Source organism: Mytilus galloprovincialis, chromosome 11 (genome assembly GCF_965363235.1).
Source record: "Mytilus galloprovincialis chromosome 11, xbMytGall1.hap1.1, whole genome shotgun sequence".
Classification (NCBI taxonomy): Eukaryota; Metazoa; Mollusca; class Bivalvia; order Mytilida; family Mytilidae; genus Mytilus; species Mytilus galloprovincialis.
The window spans coordinates 45,267,989-45,291,631 of NC_134848.1; the positions used below are offsets into that span (position 1 = coordinate 45,267,989).

Here is a 23,643-nt window from a genome sequence, read left to right on the forward strand (position 1 = left end):
CAGTCACCCTTTACCAAATTCTTTCATAGATAAAAAAAATAATAATATAATTTGGCTACAATGTAGAAAGTTGTGTTGTACCTGTTAAATCAAAACATCTCATAACAATAGTACAACATATGCACACTTATGAGAACTGATAAGATCGTACATCCTCTCGATACTGTTTACTTATATTTGGCATTGCACAAGTTCATGCGTTTTATCGTGTTTTTTACGTCTTTACCTAAAGCCGTTGGATATATATATACTGACTACTAGTAATACATTAGATACACGATTACCTCTTAGTTGTAATTCGCTTTGAAATAACTATCAGTTACTACAATTACTCCTTTGTCGATATTTTATGTAATACTATACACATCGAAAAAAGTATTACAACACCTTGATTTTTTATAACTTCAAAAATCAGCCTCTTATTTTGGATGGAATATGATAAAATATTTTTAAACTAATATTGAAATGTAGTTAATGATAATATTGGCATTAAAAAGAACAAAAAATGTACGAAAAACATGTTTTTCTAACCAATTTTTTATAACAAAACTAAGTGTTTTTGTACAAAAAAAGCATTTTACAACTTTTACTGTAGTCGAACTTTACAATGTCAGACATTTTAAAATTAATCTTTAGATGATTGTTCACATCATGGTTGATCGATCTACACCAAAGAATTAGTACTTTATCCGCAGTCTCCATTCAAACGGATAACCGCATCTTAACGTTTTCTGATTCTTGCCATCAGCCGACTAATTGTTTGCTAAGATGATAGCAACCATTCCTGACGAAGGGTATTGTTTATTTCATGACGTGTTTGAACTTAGGTGTCCGTTCCAGCACTTTACGCCCAATAGTGTCCCATATATGCTCGATATGGTTCAAATTCGGGCTACGACCGGGCCAAGAAAGATCAACCGAATTCCATTGGAACAATGCTGATTTCCAACTATGGCGAGCTCTGCACTATATTGGATACGGGCAACTTAATGTCTGTTCGTAGGCAAAGGTACCCGAAATAGTCTTACCGCACGATAACCAGTAGTGATGAACCGATCTCGAAAAGTTCTTGATTAATGCTCCTGTATGGTCATCACTATCTTTTTAGGATTGTATTGTTTGCAATGGGTTTCCTTCTGACCAACCTTCATTATGCTTGATTTTCCCTAGCAGATGTTATAGGGGGTTTTCTTGATCTCGGAAGGTCTTTTACATCGGTTGTTGCCAGATTTTTATTCTCAAAACGACTTATATTGGAATGGTGATGACAAACAATACGTGCAATTGTCACGGCAACACACCTGCTTCTCTCATGCTGATTATCTGCCATCTTGCTGCAGTTATGAGTTGTGGATGACCAATTTCAAGGTGTCAATCACTGAACTTTACAAAATTGGTTATTTAAAGAGTTGGCAAGAATGAGGATACGAACATCTGTTTTATTGTCTGCGAGTACAGTAGCTGCATGTGCAGATAAGAACTTATCGAGTCAATATGTATAGATTAAACTCAGGTGATATTTAAATAATGTTTAACTTTAATGTTCTATTTCAACAAATTTTTCACAAAAAAATAAATAGTGTTTTTTTAATTTGAATTTCAATTTGGTGTTGCAATACTTTTTTCCATGTGTATATAAGGCCTATGTTTTTTGTGCCTTGTACCGACATTTTGAGTTGAGCCAATTGCAACTGTACAGTTTTTTTTATCATGTGCTGTTACACCACTGTCCCAGCTTAAGGAGAGGGTTGGGCTCACATGTTTAATCCCGCCGCATGTTTTTGTGTCGGTCCACTGTCATGAGTCTGCATTGGTTATATAGATCTGTCATATTTTTTTCTTCTTTAATAAATGATTTATAAGTTATAGATATATAACCGTTAGTTCTCGTTTTAATTTTTTTTTTTTTTGGTTTTTCTCATTGTTAAATGTTGTACATTGGACTCGTATTATTGCTTTTCACCCACTTCATTTAAACTTTGGTGGAAAGTTGTCTCACTGGCCATCACACCACATCTACAATGCTTTATATGTAAAACAAATTTAAAAAAAAATAAAGCAATTGGAATGCCATTTAAGGCATTCGGCAAACTAAGTTCAACGAACTCTTATGTCTGCTTTCGTCTAGGCAAAATTGGACCAACATCGGCACTTGGAAGAGCCTCAAATTTTGAAAAGTAAGTCATTAAAAAATTATTAAATGTACTATACTATTTGAAACCTCTGGAATATATTTATTAACTGTTCATTTCATCTGGAATAACGTTGAAAGTCCCAATTTTCAATAGAATCATTCCTATCAGATGTACGCTGGTTAAACATTGTACAGTGATTTTTTAAAAACGCACAACGAACGCGACACAATTGGTGAAACGAACAATACAGTAAGAGAAAACTTATTTAGTATGATAAAGTCTATAAGTTTTGAAAAGTATCTTCATAAAAAAAAATCATGCTGCGCAGTCTCATTGTCCTTTTTAACCTACACCTTGTCCTAGAGGATGAATGAATCATAAAAACGTTTCCGTAATTCAAATGTACTGTATACACTTTACAATCTTTTCCTTGTTAATATTTTAATATGTCTTCATGTTTGGATTGCTAATCAAAATTTGACACGAAAACAACTGATTATAAAATCAAACGTTTAAATTTTTTATTTATATTTATCATGATATATTAGCGAATGAGTTTTTAAATTGAAATATTTTTATTTCAAAAATACACTCTGTTATTGATTAAATACAGGAGATAAATGATTCAATTGATTAACTTCGGATATTGCTGACCACTTTCCTTGCGTTATATAAAGTAACAGATGAACATAAATAAAGGATACACAGTACAGAAAAAGTTAAATCACAAAAAGTACTGAACTTAGAGGAAAATCAATTCGGAAAGTCCATAATCACATGGCAAAATAAGAAAATACATGAAAAACGAATGGACAAGAACTGTAATATTCCTGACTTTGTACAGGCATTTTCAAATGTAAAAAATGGTGGATTAAACCCGGTTTTAAAGCGCTAACCCTCTCACTTTGATGACAGTCTCATCAAATTCCGTTATATATACAATGATGCGTTAACTAAACAGTCACAATAAATAAAATAGTCAAAATATGGGTACAGCAGTCATTATCCTGTAACAATTTTAAAATGAACAATTTGACAGAACACAAAAACATCTATCTACAAACAAGTTCATAGATTTGCGTGTCTGACGTCAGAAAATGTTTTTGATTGATTTTTATTTGTTAATTGTTCAGTGATATAACCATATAGCAGAAATCAACTTGTTCAAGTGAAGATTAAAAAAAAACATATAATTTAGTAAATGAAAATGGATAAGACAAAACACACTTAACCATAAAACAAAACATTACACATACTATTCAAAACTTTTAGAATAAATTAACGCCAAATGTTTTAAATAATCGCTGACAGTAGGTTACCATTGTTAAACTATTTCTAACCCAAAAGCAGATATAATTTAAAATAATAAGAATATCTGAGCAAAAAGCTTCCAAATCGACAAACCTGATGTATGAAAAACCGTCGTTGAGATGTGTGTATTCTACAAGTATCTGCTTGACATAACCAGCATTTTGACTTTAAACAAATCTTGGTGGCAATCAAGAATATATGGTAACATCGTCATTGTAAGTCATGCTAGGGAAGTCATCGTATATACGATACCTATAGACTATAGTTGGTCATCTCAACGGTCTAGATTTTCTCGCTTGAGCCGGTACGTCGAAAATGAAAAAAGCAATCAAGTTGAAATGACAAATCATAGTCTGTTCATCGCATTTTGACCTATGACGACGTTGTTAATTTCATTAACAACACAACATGTGCCCTGCGTTTTTAGCGATACTTTGTCATATCACTTTACTGTGCTGAGTAAAAAAATTATCAGTCAGTCAGACAAGAGAAAAATATCGTAAAATGGTGATAACAAACACTATTTGAAATATTGCTTATAATTATGAAATTGAATTGCGACAATTTTGTAAGTATGATGCTTCATGTCAAGGATTTAGAAAAAAAAAATAACGTTTTATAACAATGTTAAGATAACTAAATCAAGAGTTGTGTGTGTGTGTGTGTGTGTGTGTTTGATGGTCTAGCATTATTTGTTAAATACAACTTATCATAATCTTTTTAAACCAGAAGAGAGGGACAAAAGATACCAGAGGTACAGTCAAACAGTCAAAAAGAAGTTATGGATGTTTGTATCCAGTACGCTCTATAATAAGATGTTTCTCAAAACTTTCAGATTTCACAGTAAAATGTTCATTTTTTTAAAAGTTTACAAATGAAATGTTTATTGTTTTCATCTTTATGTTTCATTTTCCATGACTAAATTTGATAACGTTATAGCAATATAGGGGACACATTTTTAACCTTTTGGTTAATGTCTATCAAGAATATGTATAATGCACATCTGCTTCAAAACAGGAGATCGCACTAAGATAGTGCAGTGTGTTTTCCTCTATTTCGTCTATAAAACAAATTTTATTTTAGTCAAAAGGGAATATTGAACTGAAGAAATATTTTTCTAAGATTTACTGATTTATTGATGACCGTTTACTTCATCACAACCAGTATTTCTTACCATACAGCTTAACCCTGGTAACTTACAAAAGTTGAAGTTTAATTTTATCCAATTTCTCCTTGTTAGCCATTCACGTTTATTGATTTATATTTTATTAGGAGACAAGATGAAATAAGATATTTCATAATAATTCAACCACAGTAACTCTATAATCTTTTTAGAATTATAATGTTTATTGTCAAAAGTATAGGATTAGGTTTAATGCTGAAATGTTATTGATATTAAAATGATGTTCTTTTTAAAATATGCTTTTCTCCTTCAAAAAGCTAAAAGCTAAACATTGCGTTTTAATAATGTAAATGCAACTTTAACAATGCATTTCATCACTTCCTAGAACGTACACTCTCTGGTATATTTATCTATTTCTAGGACGGTAAAAACTCAATAATCTACGTTCCGTTTTTGACAATTACCCCCTGCTGTAACATAATAAACTAATGTTAAAACATTGTTTTGACGTCATTCTATTGTTTTACCCGTTCTTCATTTCAGTGATTGGACTATCATTTACCTGTAAGAAATCATTATGTTACCTTCGGCTGTCCAATATTTTTAAGAATATCCTTGCTCTTTATTTCTTAAAAAATATTGGACAGCTAAAGGTAGCATAACTGATTCTTGCAGGTAAATGATAGTTCAATCACTGAAATAAAGAAAAACCTATTAATTACCCCAATTGTTTTCATCATGTAAACAGAAATACAAAAAAAAGAACAAATGACAATTGAAAAAAAAAACATTTTATTATAGTCACATTCCGATACAATAATTTTGTCACTCATCAAAAGTTTTTTCAAGAAAAAAATCACTTTCAAATTGAATTTTATCACTACCAATACTTATATCACAGCCATTTTTCTCATGTTGTTTGGTTGTGTCTGTTAGCACTAATTCGCTAACTGTTGATTATGCTCGTTGTAAATCTTGTTTTTGTTGCTTTATGAATATCTTTGTTCAAAAAGTTTTATCCTCGTCCTTCTTAAGGTTATCAAAATTGACCTCTGGTGTTGCTCTTATTCTCCAAACATCATTTTCAACTACAATTAAAATAAAAAAAAAAGCAATTAAGTAATGCTTCTAAAATTTGATAGATCATACCGCAATACAAGGGCCATGCACAACCTTAATCTTATACTGTGCGAATCTAGAACGTCATTCGTGAACTAGGGGCCTATAATAGTTTTTTTTAATTTTCACGTTTCGGCGTAATATATACAAAACTTGCCTTTTTCAGCTGCTAAAACTAGATCCTCTTTGTAATCCACACTTAACTCGAATATATCTAAATACACATTCGATTTTAATCCAAAGTTCGAAACAGCACAATCACTAATCACCACTTTCTTCGTTTTTTGCATTAGGAATATACTTTTAACGTCTTTATCCATTTTGGAAGACAAAACGTATGTAAATGTATTCACAGAGCATATTTAGAATAGTCCTTTCGCATGCAAAAATCCTGATACGTATACCCTGAGTTTTAATCTACATGTAGCAATACATGTTGACAATGTTTACCTTCAGATGTACTTTCTTTTTTTTTCTATTGTTTAACAATGTTTAAGTTGAGCTATTGTTCAAAAGGGACATCATATAGGACAAATTTCAATGTAAAGAAAGTTTATTACCAAAACAATTTTCACAGATGATGAACATAAATCTTTTTAAATTGATTGCATTTTTTCACCTTTTTGACGTGTTAGACAATGTTTTAAGTAAGATATAAGCCTCTAACAGTCCATTCGGTAAAATATTGAACAGGTCTTCGGCCTGCGGCCTCAGACCTGTCTAATATTTTACAGAATGGACTGTTATCGGCTTATATCCTTTACCGATACAACTAATAGTATATTCATTAATAAAGCTTTGCTATATGTTCGACGTTTCTATTTAGTTATGGAAATATCGATCAAAATCTATTGTTTATACATGCATTCTTTAGTTTGCCTAACATTTACGAATATTTATAGTTTCATTGTAGATTTTAAACTATTAAACATGTCTTTTTAAGGACAGACTCTTTACAAACCGATACATTACTGTCATTTGATATTTGATACCTTCCAACTGTACAAGGTATGCGGCATACATTCCCATATATATTCGTCAATGTATATCTTTCTGAATTCTGATTGAAACAAATGATAAAGTCTGTGTAACGATACTTTGCGTTTTGAACTGTCTTCGGAGTTCAGAGTTTTTTGTGATTTTAGTCTGATACCTCCTGTTTTGTGACAAAGTTACAACGTATCGCTATCGCTATAGAACATTTATAAGACAGAAACGCACTAAAACAAACTACAATAGTCGACACAACATGCAAATCGCAGAACAACAGCAAACTAATTACATTATCGATAAACGCAATCTGTAGTAGTTTGGCTTTAGAATATATAATGAGCCATCGCGACCGTCCCAATTGTTAATAATGTTTGGCTCAAATAATTATAGTTTGTATCCATATTTCCACGAAGGTTATCATGTCAATGCTTAATCAATAGTTGTCAGTATATATACTTTAATTTGAACAGAGAAAAGTGAATTAAAGTGTTTTAAATTTTTTTTCCTCTGTTTAATCCATACCAAATGCATATCAAATCGGTGTTTTTTTCTTAAGATGAATTTGTCTGTCGGAACCATTTGGAAGTCATCCCGGTTTCTTGTTAAGTCTTGTGATTCGCAATACTCTTTTCTCGGTAAATACATTAGTAGTTAGGCTTTTTAGTTTATCTTTTGTTTAATTTGTCCATGTTTTCAATGACGTATTGTTTTTCAATTGTCCTCTTGCTATTTATGCCTCTATAAAAAAAGTATTGACTAACGTGTTATATTGTTATGAAGTTAACTGAACAATTTAGCTTAGATATTTTTCAATTCGTATATGGTAACCAAAAACATTAGAAAGATACATACTTCAATATATTTGTATGTATCAACAAATATATCCTATCTTCTAGTATAGAGCTTCAAGCTTTATGATTCAATATTATAAAGTTATGTACAGTGACATTGAAATTGTTTATATAACACAGGTATCCCATGTATGAAGAATCCGGTTTTGGAAACCTAGTTTCTGATAATACTATCGGTTATTCTGTCATTGTTTTGTCAATTTTGCTAAATATTGGAAATTAAAGACCTAAGTATACGCGTTAAGATATAAATATGTAGGGAAAAGTAAACTTAAAATTGGCCTTTTTCACTTTGTTGGATGCAAGCGTCACTGATGAGTCTTTTGTAGAAGAAACTCGCGTCTGGCTCAAATACAAAATTTAATCCTGGTATCTATAATGCGTTATTTAAATGTGTTCGGTTCTTCAGTTTGAAAGCAAGTTTTTACTCCTGATATTTTACTGTTTAATTTTAGAAGCACCAAATACTCTTTAGGTTCAATCGTACCAACAAAGTTTTTATTTCCAAATACGTGCAATATAGCATTTACATCGGAAAGTTATATTCTGTAAATGTTTGTGTAGCCAATAAAACTATAAGAAAGTAAATGAAAGAAAATTAAAAACATACGAAGTCGTACATTCAAACGTCTGATTGTCAGTTTGTGATGGTACAAACATTATAGTACAATTACGGTGGTTCTTTTTTGTTTCAGGTTAATATATCTCTAAACGTTTAAGTGATTCCAAAATGTGATTTTGAAAATACCTTTTTGAGTGTGTCAGGTAAATTAGGAAAATGATCGATAGTTCTTTCTTCAATATACCTGATAGTATCAATTAGTTTCCTTTGGTATACTTTTATATCGATTATAAAGTCACAGGAACTTTCTTATTTCAAGAAATATATAACAAGGTAATGTTTGGTCAATTTCCGTCTTCAGTGGGTCTCTAGTGTTTCGCCATGTATTTGATAGGTTGTTTCTGTGTATGTTTTTTTTCCCGAACAAAGTGGAAAAACATCAAATTGTAATCTATAGCGCACATGAAGGTTATCGTGTTCTTATTAATGGTATGGTCATGGATAAAACCTATAAAAATTAGAAATAAGGTTTTCCGAGTAAAGAATGATAACTCTAAAAAATTACTTGATCTTTTTTATCAAAAGTTTTCTTATTGTTACATGTGTTATAAGAAACACTTTAAATGAGCAATACATACAACACAGATCACGCGTATTTCGGAGATAATTGAAAAAAAAATATTAAAAACTTAACATGCCAAGAAATTGCCTCCGTTGAAATTCTGCAAACACCCCATAGAGCAAATTACATGGATGATTAATATTGACCATTCGGTATATGGCCGTGTTCTAAGCGACACGTACATGAAGGTCATAAATTAATTTCTTGAATGAAATCAAATCTTTAGCTACTAATGACTGCCCTAGGAGGTCGACCGGAATTTTTAGCGAGGATTTCTTGGCATGGAGTAACAGATAGAAAACTCAGGATAGAATTCATAGAACAGAAAAGGGGCAGTGGCAAATATTTCATGTATATTTTGAACACAGAGAGAATTTACCCGTACCCTTTGCCAAAAAAAAAACCTTTCTTTTTCTTATTTGTGCCTTCGGTCTTTATGTTTTGAATTGTAGTTTCACTTTCCATATTCGGTATTTATTCAAATGAAACCTCAACGTGGTAAAAATCACGTGATGCAGGAATATAGCATCTTGGAGTTAAGCTATTTCTTTCTTTTCGGGCGGGGACTCCAAGCAAACAACATGCATGTGTATAACGGCACTGTAGATTTTCGTATTAAATAAAGGAAGTTGCTGGTCCGGTAAATGAATAAATTGGTTAGAAAGCAAGGTTTTAATTTAAATTAGATTCCTAAGCTTAATTCGAGGGTTGAACATAGAGAGCACAAATAAAAGGGGGGTGTCCACAGGGAATATTTGTATCTTATGAACTCTACATGTATATTTGAAAGGTTTATTTTTTTTATTTAATTAAAAAAGAGAAAAACAAATGTAAGACAATTTGTGAATGGTCTTTCTTCCTTTCTCCCATACCAAGAAATTGCCTCTGTTGAAATTTTCCAAACACCCCATAGAACAAATTACATGGATGATTAATATTGACCATTCGGTATATGGCCGTGTTCTAAGCGACACGTACATGAAGGTCATAAATTAATTTCTTGAATGAAATCAAATCTTTAGCTACTAATGACTGCCGTAGGAGGTCGACCGGAATTTTTAGCGAGGATTTCTTGGCATGGAGTAACAGATAGAAAACTCAGGATAGAATTCATAGAACAGAAAAGGGGCAGTGGCAAATATTTCATGTATATTTTGAACGCAGAGATAATTTACCCGCACCCTTTGCCAAAAAAAAACCCTTTTTTTTTCTTATTTGTGCCTTCGGATTTTATGTTTTGAATTGTAGTTTCAATTTCTATATTCGGTATTTATTCAAATGTAAGCTCCACGTGGTAAAAATCACGTGATGCAGGAATATAGTATCTTGGAGTTGGGCTATTTATTTCTTTTCGGGCGGGGACTCCAGGCAAACAACATGCATGTGTATAACGGCACTGTAGATTTTCGTATTGAATAAAGGAAGTTGCCGGTCCGGTAAATGAATAAATTGGTTAGAAAGCAAGGTTTTAATTTAAATTAGATTCCTAAGCCTAATTCGAGGGTTGAAAATACAGAGCACAAATAAAAGGGGGGGGGTGTACAGTGAATATTTGTATCTTATGAACTCTACATGTATATTTGAAACGTTTATTTTTTTTTATTTAATTAAAAAAGAGAAAAAAAATGTAAGACAATTTGTGAATGGTCTTTCTTCCTTTCTCCCATGCCAAGAAATTGCCTCCGTTGAAATGCTGGCTTACACCCCATAGAGCAAATTACATGGATGATTAATATTGACCATTCGGTATATGGCCGTGTTCTAAGCGACACTTACATGAAGGTCATAAATTAATTTCTTGAGTGAAATCAAATCTTTAGCTACTAATGACTGCCGTAGGAGGTCGACCGGAATTTTTAGCGAGGATTTCTTGGCATGGAGTAACAGATAGACAACTCAGGGTAGTAGCAAATATTTCATGTATATTTTGAACACAGAGAGAATTTACCCGTACCCTTTGCCAAACAAAAAACCTTTCTTTTTCTTATTTGTGCCTTCGGACTTTATGTTTTGAATTGTAGTTTCAATTTTCATATTCGGTATTTATTCAAATGTAAGCTCCACGTGGTAAAAATCACGTGATGCAGGAATATAGTATCTTGGAGTTGGGCTATTTATTTCTTTTCGGGCGGGGACTCCAGGCAAACAACATGCATGTGTATAACGGCACTGTAGATTTTCGTATTGAATAAAGGAAGTTGCCGGTCCGGTAAATGAATAAATTGGTTAGAAAGCAAGGTTTTAATTTAAATTAGATTTCTAAGCTTAATTCGAGGATTGAAAATACAGAGCACAAATAAAGGGGGGGGGTGTACACAGTGAATATTTGTATCTTATGAACTCTACATGTATATTTGAAAGGTTTATTTTTTTTTTTATTTAATTAAAAAAGAGAAAAAAAAATGTAAGACAATTTGTGAATGGTCTTTCTTCCTTTCTCCCATGCCAAGAAATTGCCTCTGTTGAAATTCTGCAAACACCCCATAGAGCAAATTACATGGATGATTAATATTGACCATTCGGTATAAGGCCGTGTTCTAAGCGACACGTACATGAAGGTCATCAATTAATTTCTTGAATGAAATCAAATCTTTAGCTACTAATGACTGCCGTAGGAGGTCTACCGGAATTTTTAGCGAGGATTTCTTGGCATGGAGTAACAGATAGAAAACTCAGAATTAGAATTCATAGAACAAAGAAGGGGCAGTGGCAAATATTTCATGTATATTTTGAACACAGAGATAATTTACCCGCACCCTTTGCAAAAAAAAATCTTTTTTTTTTCTTATTTGTGCCTTCGGATTTTATGTTTTGAATTGTAGTTTCAATTTCTATATTCGGTATTTATTCAAATGTAAGCTCCACGTGATAAAAATCACGTGATGAAGGAATATAGTATCTTGGAGTTGGGCTATTTCTTTCTTTTCGGGTGGGGACTCCAGGCAAACAACATGCATGTGTATAACGGCACTGTAGATTTTCGTATTAAATAAAGGAAGTTGCTGGTCCGGTAAATGAATAAATTGGTTAGAAAGCAAGGTTTTAATTTAAATTAGATTCCTAAGCTTAATTCGAGGGTTGAACATAGAGAGCACAAATAAAAGGGGGGGTGTCCACAGGGAATATTTGTATCTTATGAACTCTACATGTATATTTGAAAGGTTTATTTTTTTTATTTAATTAAAAAAGAGAAAAACAAATGTAAGACAATTTGTGAATGGTCTTTCTTCCTTTCTCCCATGCCAAGAAATTGCCTCTGTTGAAATTCTGCAAACACCCCATAGAGCAAATTACATGGATGATTAATATTGACCATTCGGTATATGGCCGTGTTCTAAGCGACACGTACATGAAGGTCATAAATTAATTTGTTGAATGAAATCAAATCTTTAGCTACTAATGACTGCCGTAGGAGGTCGACCGGAATTTTTAGCGAGGATTTCTTGGCATGGAGTAACAGATAGAAAACTCAGGGTAGTGGCAAATATTTCATGTATATTTTGAACACAGAGAGAATTTACCCGTTCCCTTTGCCAAACAAAAAACCTTTCTTTTTTCTTATTTGTGCCTTCGGACTTTATGTTTTGAATTGTAGTTTCAATTTCCATATTCGGTATTTATTCAAATGTAAGCTCCACGTGGTAAAAATCACGTGATGCAGGAATATAGTATCTTGGAGTTGGGCTATTTATTTCTTTTCGGGCGGGGACTCCAGGCAAACAACATGCATGTGTATAACGGCACTGTAGATTTTCGTATTGAATAAAGGAAGTTGCCGGTCCGGTAAATGAATAAATTGGTTAGAAAGCAAGGTTTTAATTTAAATTAGATTCCTCAGCTTAATTCGAGGGTTGAAAATACAGAGCACAAATAAAAGGGGGGGGGTGTACACAGTGAATATTTGTATCTTATGAACTTTACATGTATATTTGAAAGGTTTATTTTTTTTTTATTTAATTAAAAAAGAGAAAAACAAATGTAAGACAATTTGTGAATGGTCTTTCTTCCTTTCTCCCATGCCAAGAAATTGCCTCCGTTGAAATGCTGCCTAACACCCCATAGAGCAAATTACATGGATGATTAATATTGACCATTCGGTATATGGCCGTGTTCTAAGCGACACTTACATGAAGGTCATAAATTAATTTCTTGAGTGAAATCAAATCTTTAGCTACTAATGACTGCCGTAGGAGGTCGACCGGAATTTTTAGCGAGGATTTCTTGGCATGGAGTAACAGATAGAAAACTCAGGGTTAGAAATCATAGAACAGAAAAGGGACAGTGGCAAATATTTCATGTATATTTTGAACACAGAGAGAATTTACCCGTACCCTTTGCCAAAAAAAAAACCTTTCTTTTTCTTATTTGTGCCTTCGGACTTTATGTTTTGAATTGTAGTTTCAATTTCCATATTCGGTATTTATTCAAATGTAAGCTCCACGTGGTAAAAATCACGTGATGCAGGAATATAGTATCTTGGAGTTGGGCTATTTATTTCTTTTCGGGCGGGGAGTCCAGGCAAACAACATGCATGTGTATAACGGCACTGTAGATTTTCGTATTGAATAAAGGAAGTTGCCGATCCGGTAAATGAATAAATTGGTTAGAAAGCAAGGTTTTAATTTAAATTAGATTCCTAAGCTTAATTCGAGGGTTGAAAATACAGAGCACAAATAAAAGGGGGGGTGTACACAGTGAATATTTGTATCTTATGAACTCTACATGTATATTTGAAAGGTTTATTTTTTTTTTATTTAATTAAAAAAGAGAAAAACAAATGTAAGACAATTTGTGAATGGTCTTTCTTCCTTTCTCCCATGCCAAGAAATTGCCTCCGTTGAAATGCTGGCTTACACCCCATAGAGCAAATTACATGGATGATTAATATTGACCATTCGGTATATGGCCGTGTTCTAAGCGACACTTACATGAAGGTCATAAATTAATTTCTTGAGTGAAATCAAATCTTTAGTTACTAATGACTGCCGTAGGAGGTCGACCGGAATTTTTAGCGAGGATTTCTTGGCATGGAGTAACAGATAGAAAACTCAGGGTTAGAATTCATAGAACAGAAAAGGGACAGTGGCAAATATTTCATGTATATTTTGAACACAGAGAGAATTTACCCGTACCCTTTGCCAAAAAAAAAACCTTTCTTTTTCTTATTTGTGCCTTCGGACTTTATGTTTTGAATTGTAGTTTCAATTTCCATATTCGTATTTATTCAAATGTAAGCTCCACGTGGTAAAAATCACGTGATGCAGGAATATAGTATCTTGGAGTTGGGCTATTTATTTCTTTTCGGGCGGGGACTCCAGGCAAACAACATGCATGTGTATAACGGCACTGTAGATTTTCGTATTGAATAAAGGAAGTTGCCGATCCGGTAAATGAATAAATTGGTTAGAAAGCAAGGTTTTAATTTAAATTAGATTCCTAAGCTTAATTCGAGGGTTGAAAATACAGAGCACAAATAAAATGGGGGGTGTACACAGTGAATATTTGTATCTTATGAACTCTACATGTATATTTGAAAGGTTTATTTTTTTTTTATTTAATTAAAAAAGAGAAAAACAAATGTAAGACAATTTGTGAATGGTCTTTCTTCCTTTCTCCCATGACAAGAAATTGCCTCCGTTGAAATGCTGGCTTACACCCCATAGAGCAAATTACATGGATGATTAATATTGACCATTCGGTATATGGCCGTGTTCTAAGCGACACTTACATGAAGGTCATAAATTAATTTCTTGAGTGAAATCAAATCTTTAGCTACTAATGACTGCCGTAGGAGGTCGACCGGAATTTTTAGCGAGGATTTCTTGGCATGGAGTAACAGATAGAAAACTCAGGGTTAGAATTCATAGAACAGAAAAGGGACAGTGGCAAATATTTCATGTATATTTTGAACACAGAGAGAATTTACCCGTACCCTTTGCCAAAAAAAAAAAACCTTTCTTTTTCTTATTTGTGCCTTCGGACTTTATGTTTTGAATTGTAGTTTCAATTTCCATATTCGGTATTTATTCAAATGTAAGCTCCACGTGGTAAAAATCACGTGATGCAGGAATATAGTATCTTGGAGTTGGGCTATTTATTTCTTTTCGGGTGGCGACTCCAGGCAAACAACATGCATGTGTATAACGGCACTGTAGATTTTCGTATTGAATAAAGGAAGTTGCCGGTCCGGTAAATGAATAAATTGGTTAGAAAGCAAGGTTTTAATTTAAATTAGATTCCTAAGCTTAATTCGAGGGTTGAAAATACAGAGCACAAATAAAAGGGGGGGTGTACACAGTGAATATTTGTATCTTATGAACTCTACATGTATATTTGAAAGGTTTATTTTTTTTTTATTTAATTAAAAAAGAGAAAAACAAATGTAAGACAATTTGTGAATGGTCTTTCTTCCTTTCTCCCATGACAAGAAATTGCCTCCGTTGAAATGCTGGCTTACACCCCATAGAGCAAATTACATGGATGATTAATATTGACCATTCGGTATATGGCCGTGTTCTAAGCGACACTTACATGAAGGTCATAAATTAATTTCTTGAGTGAAATCAAATCTTTAGCTACTAATGACTGCCGTAGGAGGTCGACCGGAATTTTTAGCGAGGATTTCTTGGCATGGAGTAACAGATAGAAAACTCAGGGTTAGAATTCATAGAACAGAAAAGGGACAGTGGCAAATATTTCATGTATATTTTGAACACAGAGAGAATTTACCCGTACCCTTTGCCAAAAAAAAAACCTTTCTTTTTCTTATTTGTGCCTTCGGACTTTATGTTTTGAATTGTAGTTTCAATTTCCATATTCGGTATTTATTCAAATGTAAGCTCCACGTGGTAAAAATCACGTGATGCAGGAATATAGTATCTTGGAGTTGGGCTATTTATTTCTTTTCGGGTGGCGACTCCAGGCAAACAACATGCATGTGTATAACGGCACTGTAGATTTTCGTATTGAATAAAGGAAGTTGCCGGTCCGGTAAATGAATAAATTGGTTAGAAAGCAAGGTTTTAATTTAAATTAGATTCCTAAGCTTAATTCGAGGGTTGAAAATACAGAGCACAAATAAAAGGGGGGGTGTACACAGGGAATATTTGTATCTTATGAACTCTACATGTATATTTGAAAGGTTTATATTTTTTTATTTAATTAAAAAAGAGAAAAAACAAATGTAAGACAATTTGTGAATGGTCTTTCTTCCTTTCTCCCATGCCAAGAAATTGCCTCCGTTGAAATGCTGCATAACACCCCATAGAACAAATTACATGGATGATTAATATTGACCATTCGGTATATGGCCGTGTTCTAAGCGACACTTACATGAAGGTCATAAATTAATTTCTTGGGTGAAATCAAATCTTTAGCTACTAATGACTGCCGTAGGAGATCGACCGGAATTTTTAGCGAGGATTTCTTGGCATGGAGTAACAGATAGAAAACTCAGAGTTAGAATTCATAGAACAGAAAGGGGACAGTGGCAAATATTTCATGTATATTTTGAACACAGAGAGAATTTACCCGCACCCTTTGCCAAAAAAAAACCTTTCTTTTTCTTATTTGTGCCTTCGGACTTTATGTTTTGAATTGTAGTTTCAATTTCCATATTCGGTATTTATTCAAATGTAAGCTCCACGTGGTAAAAATCACGTGATGCAGGAATATAGTATCTTGGAGTTGGGCTATTTATTTCTTTTCGGGCGGGGACTCCAGGCAAACAACATGCATGTGTATAACGGCACTGTAGATTTTCGTATTGAATAAAGGAAGTTGCCGGTCCGGTAAATGAATAAATTGGTTAGAAAGCAAGGTTTTAATTTAAATTAGATTCCTAAGCTTAATTCGAGGGTTGAAAATACAGAGCACAAATAAAAGGGGGGGGGGGGTGTACACAGGGAATATTTGTATCTTATGAACTCTACATGTATATTTGAAAGGTTTATTTTTTTTTTTATTTAATTAAAAAAGAGAAAAACAAATGTAAGACAATTTGTGAATGGTCTTTCTCCCATGCCAAGAAACTGCCTCCGTTGAAATGCTGCCTAACACCCCATAGAGCAAATTACATGGATGATTAATATTGACCATTCGGTATATGGCCGTGTTCTAAGCGACACTTACATGAAGGTCATAAATTAATTTCTTGAGTGAAATCAAATCTTTAGCTACTAATGACTGCCATAGGAGGTCGACCGGAATTTTTAGCGAGGATTTCTTGGTATGGAGTAACAGATAGAAAACTCAGGGTTAGAATTCATAGAACAGAAAAGGGACAGTGGCAAATATTTCATGTATATTTTGAACACAGAGAGAATTTACCCGCACCCTTTGCCAAAAAAAAAAACCTTTCTTTTTCTTATTTGTGCCTTCGGACTTTATGTTTTGAATTGTAGTTTCAATTTCCATATTCGGTATTTATTCAAATGTAAGTTCCACGTGGTAAAAATCACGTGATGCAGGAATATAGTATCTTGGAGTTGGGCTATTTATTTCTTTTCGGGCGGGGACTCCAGGCAAACAACATGCATGTGTATAACGGCACTGTAGATTTTCGTATTGAATAAAGGAAGTTGCCGGTCCGGTAAATGAATAAATTGGTTAGAAAGCAAGGTTTTAATTTAAATTAGATTCCTAAGCTTAATTCGAGGGTTGAAAATACAGAGCACAAATAAAAGGGGGGTGTACACAGGGAATATTTATATCTTATGAACTCTACATGTATATTTGAAAGGTTTATTTTCGTATTGAATAAAGGAAGTTGCCGGTCCGGTAAATGAATAAATTGGTTAGAAAGCAAGGTTTTAATTTAAATTAGATTCCTAAGCTTAATTCGAGGGTTGAAAATACAGAGCACAAATAAAAGGGGGGGTGTACACAGGGAATATTTGTATCTTATGAACTCTACATGTATATTTGAAAGGTTTATTTTTTTTTATTTAATTAAAAAAGAGAAAAAACAAATGTAAGACAATTTGTGAATGGTCTTTCTTCCTTTCTCCCATGCCAAGAAATTGCCTCCGTTGAAATGCTGCATAACACCCCATAGAACAGATTACATGGATGATTAATATTGACCATTCGGTATATGGCCGTGTTCTAAGCGACACTTACATGAAGGTCATAAATTAATTTCTTGAGTGAAATCAAATCTTTAGCTACTAATGACTGCCGTAGGAGGTCGACCGGAATTTTTAGCGAGGATTTCTTGGCATGGAGTAACAGATAGAAAACTCAGGGTTAGAATTTATAGAACAGAAAAGGGACAGTGGCAAATATTTCATGTATATTTTGAACACAGAGAGAATTTACCCGCACCCTTTGCCAGAAAAAAAACCTTTCTTTTTCTTATTTGTGCCTTCGGACTTTATGTTTTGAATTGTAATTTCAATTGCCATATTCGGTATTTATTCAAATGTAAGCTCCACGTGGTAAAAATCACGTGATGCAGGAATATAGTATCTTGGAGTTGGGCTATTTATTTCTTTTCGGGTGGGGACTCCAGGCAAACAACATGCATGTGTATAACGGCACTGTAGATTTTCCTATTGAATAAAGGAAGTTGCCGGTCCGGTAAATGAATAAATTGGTTAGAAAGCAAGGTTTTAATTTAAATTAGATTCCTAAGCTTAATTCGAGGGTTGAAAATACAGAGCACAACTAAAAGGGGGGGGGGTGTACACAGGGAATATTTGTATCTTATGAACTCTACATGTATATTTGAAAGGTTTATTTTTTTTTTATTTAATTAAAAAAGAGAAAAACAAATGTAAGACAATTTGTGAATGGTCTTTCTCCCATGCCAAGAAATTGCCTCCGTTGAAATGCTGCCTAACACCCCATAGAGCAAATTACATGGATGATTAATATTGACCATTCGGTATATGGCCGTGTTCTAAGCGACACTTACATGAAGGTCATAAATTAATTTCTTGAGTGAAATCAAATCTTTAGCTGCTAATGACTGCCATAGGAGGTCGACCGGAACTTTTAGCGAGGATTTCTTGGTATGGAGTAACAGATAGAAAACTCAGGGTTAGAATTCATAGAACAGAAAAGGGACAGTGGCAAATATTTCATGTATATTTTGAACACAGAGAGAATTTACCCGCACCCTTTGCCAAAAAAAAAACCTTTCTTTTTCTTATTTGTGCCTTCGGACTTTATGTTTTGAATTGTAGTTTCAATTTCCATATTCGGTATTTATTCAAATGTAAGTTCCACGTGGTAAAAATCACGTGATGCAGGAATATAGTATCTTGGAGTTGGGCTATTTATTTCTTTTCGGGCGGGGACTCCAGGCAAACAACATGCATGTGTATAACGGCACTGTAGATTTTCGTATTGAATAAAGGAAGTTGCCGGTCCGGTAAATGAATAAATTGGTTAGAAAGCAAGGTTTTAATTTAAATTAGATTCCTAAGCGTAATTCGAGGGTTGAAAATACAGAGCACAAATAAAAGGGGGGTGTACACAGGGAATATTTATATCTTATGAACTCTACATGTATATTTGAAAGGTTTATTTTCGTATTGAATAAAGGAAGTTGCCGGTCCGGTAAATGAATAAATTGGTTAGAAAGCAAGGTTTTAATTTAAATTAGATTCCTAAGCTTAATTCGAGGGTTGAAAATACAGAGTACAAATAAAAGGGGGGGGTGTACACAGGGAATATTTGTATCTTATGAACTCTACATGTATATTTGAAAGGTTTATTATTTTTTTTATTTAATTAAAAAAGAGAAAAAACAAATGTAAGACAATTTGTGAATGGTCTTTCTTCCTTTCTCCCATGCCAAGAAATTGCCTCCGTTGAAATGCTGCCTAACACCCCATAGAACAGATTACATGGATGATTAATATTGACCATTCGGTATATGGCCGTGTTCTAAGCGACACTTACATGAAGGTCATAAATTAATTTCTTGAGTGAAATCAAATCTTTAGCTACTAATGACTGCCGTAGGAGGTCGACCGGAATTTTTAGCGAGGATTTCTTGGCATGGAGTAACAGATAGAAAACTCAGGGTTAGAATTTATAGAACAGAAAAGGGACAGTGGCAAATATTTCATGTATATTTTGAACACAGAGAGAATTTACCCGCACCCTTTGCCAGAAAAAAAACCTTTCTTTTTCTTATTTGTGCCTTCGGACTTTATGTTTTGAATTGTAATTTCAATTGCCATATTCGGTATTTATTCAAATGTAAGCTCCACGTGGTAAAAATCACGTGATGCAGGAATATAGTATCTTGGAGTTGGGCTATTTATTTCTTTTCGGGTGGCGACTCCAGGCAAACAACATGCATGTGTATAACGGCATTGTAGATTTTCGTATTGAATAAAGGAAGTTGCCGGTCCGGTAAATGAATAAATTGGTTAGAAAGCAAGGTTTTAATTTAAATTAGATTCCTAAGCTTAATTCGAGGGTTGAAAATACAGAGCACAAATAAAAGGGGGGGGGGGTGTACACAGGGCATATTTGTATCTTATGAACTCTACATGTATATTTGAAAGGTTTATTTTTTTTTTATTTAATTAAAAAAGAGAAAAACAAATGTAAGACAATTTGTGAATGGTCTTTCTTCCTTTCTCCCATGCCAAGAAATTGCCTCCGTTGAAATGCTGCCTTACACCCCATAGAGCAAATTACATGGATGAATAATATTGACCATTCGGTATATGGCCGTGTTCTAAGCGACACTTACATGAAGGTCATAAATTAATTTCTTGAGTGAAATCAAAACTTTAGCTACTAATGACTGCCGTAGGAGGTCGACCGGAATTTTTAGCGAGGATTTCTTGGCATGGAGTAACAGATAGAAAACTCAGGGTTAGAATTCATAGAACAGAAAAGGGACAGTGGCAAATATTTCATGTATATTTTGAACACAGAGATAATTTACCCGCACCCTTTGCCAAAAAAAAACTTTCTTTTTCTTATTTGTGCCTTCGGACTTTATGTTTTGAATTGTAGTTTCAATTTCCATATTCGGTATTTATTCAAATGTAAGCTCCACGTGGTAAAAATCACGTGATGCAGGAATATAGTATCTTGGAGTTGGGCTATTTATTTCTTTTCGGGCGGGGACTCCAGGCAAACAACATGCATGTGTATAACGGCACTGTAGATTTTCGTATTGAATAAAGGAAGTTGCCGGTCCGGTAAATGAATAAATTGGTTAGAAAGCAAGGTTTTAATTTAAATTAGATTCCTAAGCTTAATTCGAGGGTTGAAAATACAGAGCACAAATAAAAGGGGGGGGTGTACACAGGGAATATTTGTATCTTATGAACTCTACATGTATATTTGAAAGGTTTATTGTTTTTTATTTAATTAAAAAAGAGAAAAACAAATGTAAGACAATTTGTGAATGGTCTTTCTTCCTTTCTCCCATGCCAAGAAATTGCCTCCGTTGAAATGCTGTCTAACACCCCATAGAGCAAATTACATGGATGATTAATATTGACCATTCGGTATATGGCCGTGTTCTAAGCGACACTTACATGAAGGTCATAAATTAATTTCTTGAGTGAAATCAAATCTTTAGCTACTAATGACTGCCGTAGGAGGTCGACCGGAAATTTTAGCGAGGATTTCCTGGCATGGAGTAACAGATAGAAAACTCAGGGTTAGAATTCATCGAACAGAAAAGGGACAGTGGCAAATATTTCATGTATATTTTGAACACAGAGAGAATTTACCCGCACCCTTTGCCAAAAAAAAAAAAAACCTTTCTTTTTCTTATTTGTGCCTTCGGACTTTATGTTTTGAATTGTAGTTTCAATTTCCATATTCGGTATTTATTCAAATGTAAGCTCCACGTGGTAAAAATCACGTGATGCAGGAATATAGTATCTTGGAGTTGGGCTATTTATTTCTTTTCGGGCGGGGACTCCAGGCAAACAACATGCATGTGTATAACGGCACTGTAGATTTTCGTATTGAATAAAGGAAGTTGCCGGTCCGGTAAATGAATAAATTGGTTAGAAAGCAAGGTTTTAATTTAAATTAGATTCCTAAGCTTAATTCGAGGGTTGAAAATACAGAGCACAAATAAAAGGGGGGGTGTACACAGGGAATATTTGTATCTTATGAACTCTACATGTATATTTGAAAGGTTTATTGTTTTTTATTTAATAAAAAAAGAGAAAAACAAATGTAAGACAATTTGTGAATGGTCTTTCTTCCTTTCTCCCATGCCAAGAAATTGCCTCCGTTGAAATGCTGCCTAACACCCCATAGAGCAAATTACATGGATGATTAATATTGACCATTCGGTATATGGCCGTGTTCTAAGCGACACTTACATGAAGGTCATAAATTAATTTCTTGAGTGAAATCAAATCTTTAGCTACTAATGACTGCCGTAGGAGGTCGACCGGAAATTTTAGCGAGGATTTCTTGGCATGGAGTAACAGATAGAAAACTCAGGGTTAGAATTCATAGAACAGAAAAGGGACAGTGGCAAATATTTCATGTATATTTTGAACACAGAGAGAATTTACCCGCACCCTTTGCCAAAAAAAAAAAACCTTTCTTTTTCTTATTTGTGCCTTCGGACTTTATGTTTTGAATTGTAGTTTCAATTTCCATATTCGGTATTTATTCAAATGTAAGCTCCACGTGGTAAAAATCACGTGATGCAGGAATATAGTATCTTGGAGTTGGGCTATTTATTTCTTTTCGGGCGGGGACTCCAGGCAAACAACATGCATGTGTATAACGGCACTGTAGATTTTCGTATTGAATAAAGGAAGTTGCCGGTCCGGTAAATGAATAAATTGGTTAGAAAGCAAGGTTTTAATTTAAATTAGATTCCTAAGCTTAATTCGAGGGTTGAAAATACAGAGCACAAATAAAAAGGGGGGGGGGTGTACACAGGGAATATTTGTATCTTATGAACTCTGCATGTATATTTGAAAGGTTTATTATTTTTTATTTAATTAAAAAAGAGAAAAACAAATGTAAGACAATTTGTGAATGGTCTTTCTTCCTTTCTCCCATGCCAAGAAATTGCCTCCGTTGAAATGCTGTCTAACACCCCATAGAGCAAATTACATGGATGATTAATATTGACCATTCGGTATATGGCCGTGTTCTAAGCGACACTTACATGAAGGTCATAAATTAATTTCTTGAGTGAAATCAAATCTTTAGCTACTAATGACTGCCGTAGGAGGTCGACCGGAAATTTTAGCGAGGATTTCTTGGCATGGAGTAACAGATAGAAAACTCAGGGTTAGAATTCATAGAACAGAAAAGGGACAGTGGCAAATATTTCATGTATATTTTGAACACAGAGAGAATTTACCCGCACCCTTTGCCAAAAAAAAACCTTTCTTTTTCTTATTTGTGCCTTCGGACTTTATGTTTTGAATTGTAGTTTCAATTTCCATATTCGGTATTTATTCAAATGTAAGCTCCACGTGGTAAAAATCACGTGATGCAGGAATATAGTATCTTGGAGTTGGGCTATTTATTTCTTTTCGGGCGGGGACTCCAGGCAAACAACATGCATGTGTATAACGGCACTGTAGATTTTCGTATTGAATAAAGAAAGTTGCCGGTCCGGTAAATGAATAAATTGGTTAGAAAGCAAGGTTTTAATTTAAATTAGATTCCTAAGCTTAATTCGAGGGTTGAAAACACAGAGCACAAATAAAAGGGGGGGGGGTGTACACAGGGAATATTTGTATCTTATGAACTCTACATGTATATTTGAAAGGTTTATTGTTTTTTATTTAATTAAAAAAGATAAAAACAAATGTAAGACAATTTGTGAATGGTCTTTCTTCCTTTCTCCCATGCCAAGAAATTGCCTCCGTTGAAATGCTGTCTAACACCCCATAGAGCAAATTACATGGATGATTAATATTGACCATTCGGTATATGGCCGTGTTCTAAGCGACACTTACATG

General features: G+C 33.8%; 1 long non-coding RNA gene across 1 annotated transcript in view; it reads right to left on the reverse strand.

The window, feature by feature from the left end:
- Nucleotides 1-5,344: 5,344 nt before the first annotated feature.
- Nucleotides 5,345-23,643, reverse strand: part of LOC143051182 (uncharacterized) — a 28,966-nt gene continuing 10,667 nt past the window's right edge. Inside the window, exon 3 of the long non-coding RNA XR_012970632.1 lies at nt 5,345-5,657. This is a non-coding gene — a long non-coding RNA (uncharacterized LOC143051182). The remainder of the gene's footprint in view (nt 5,658-23,643) is intronic.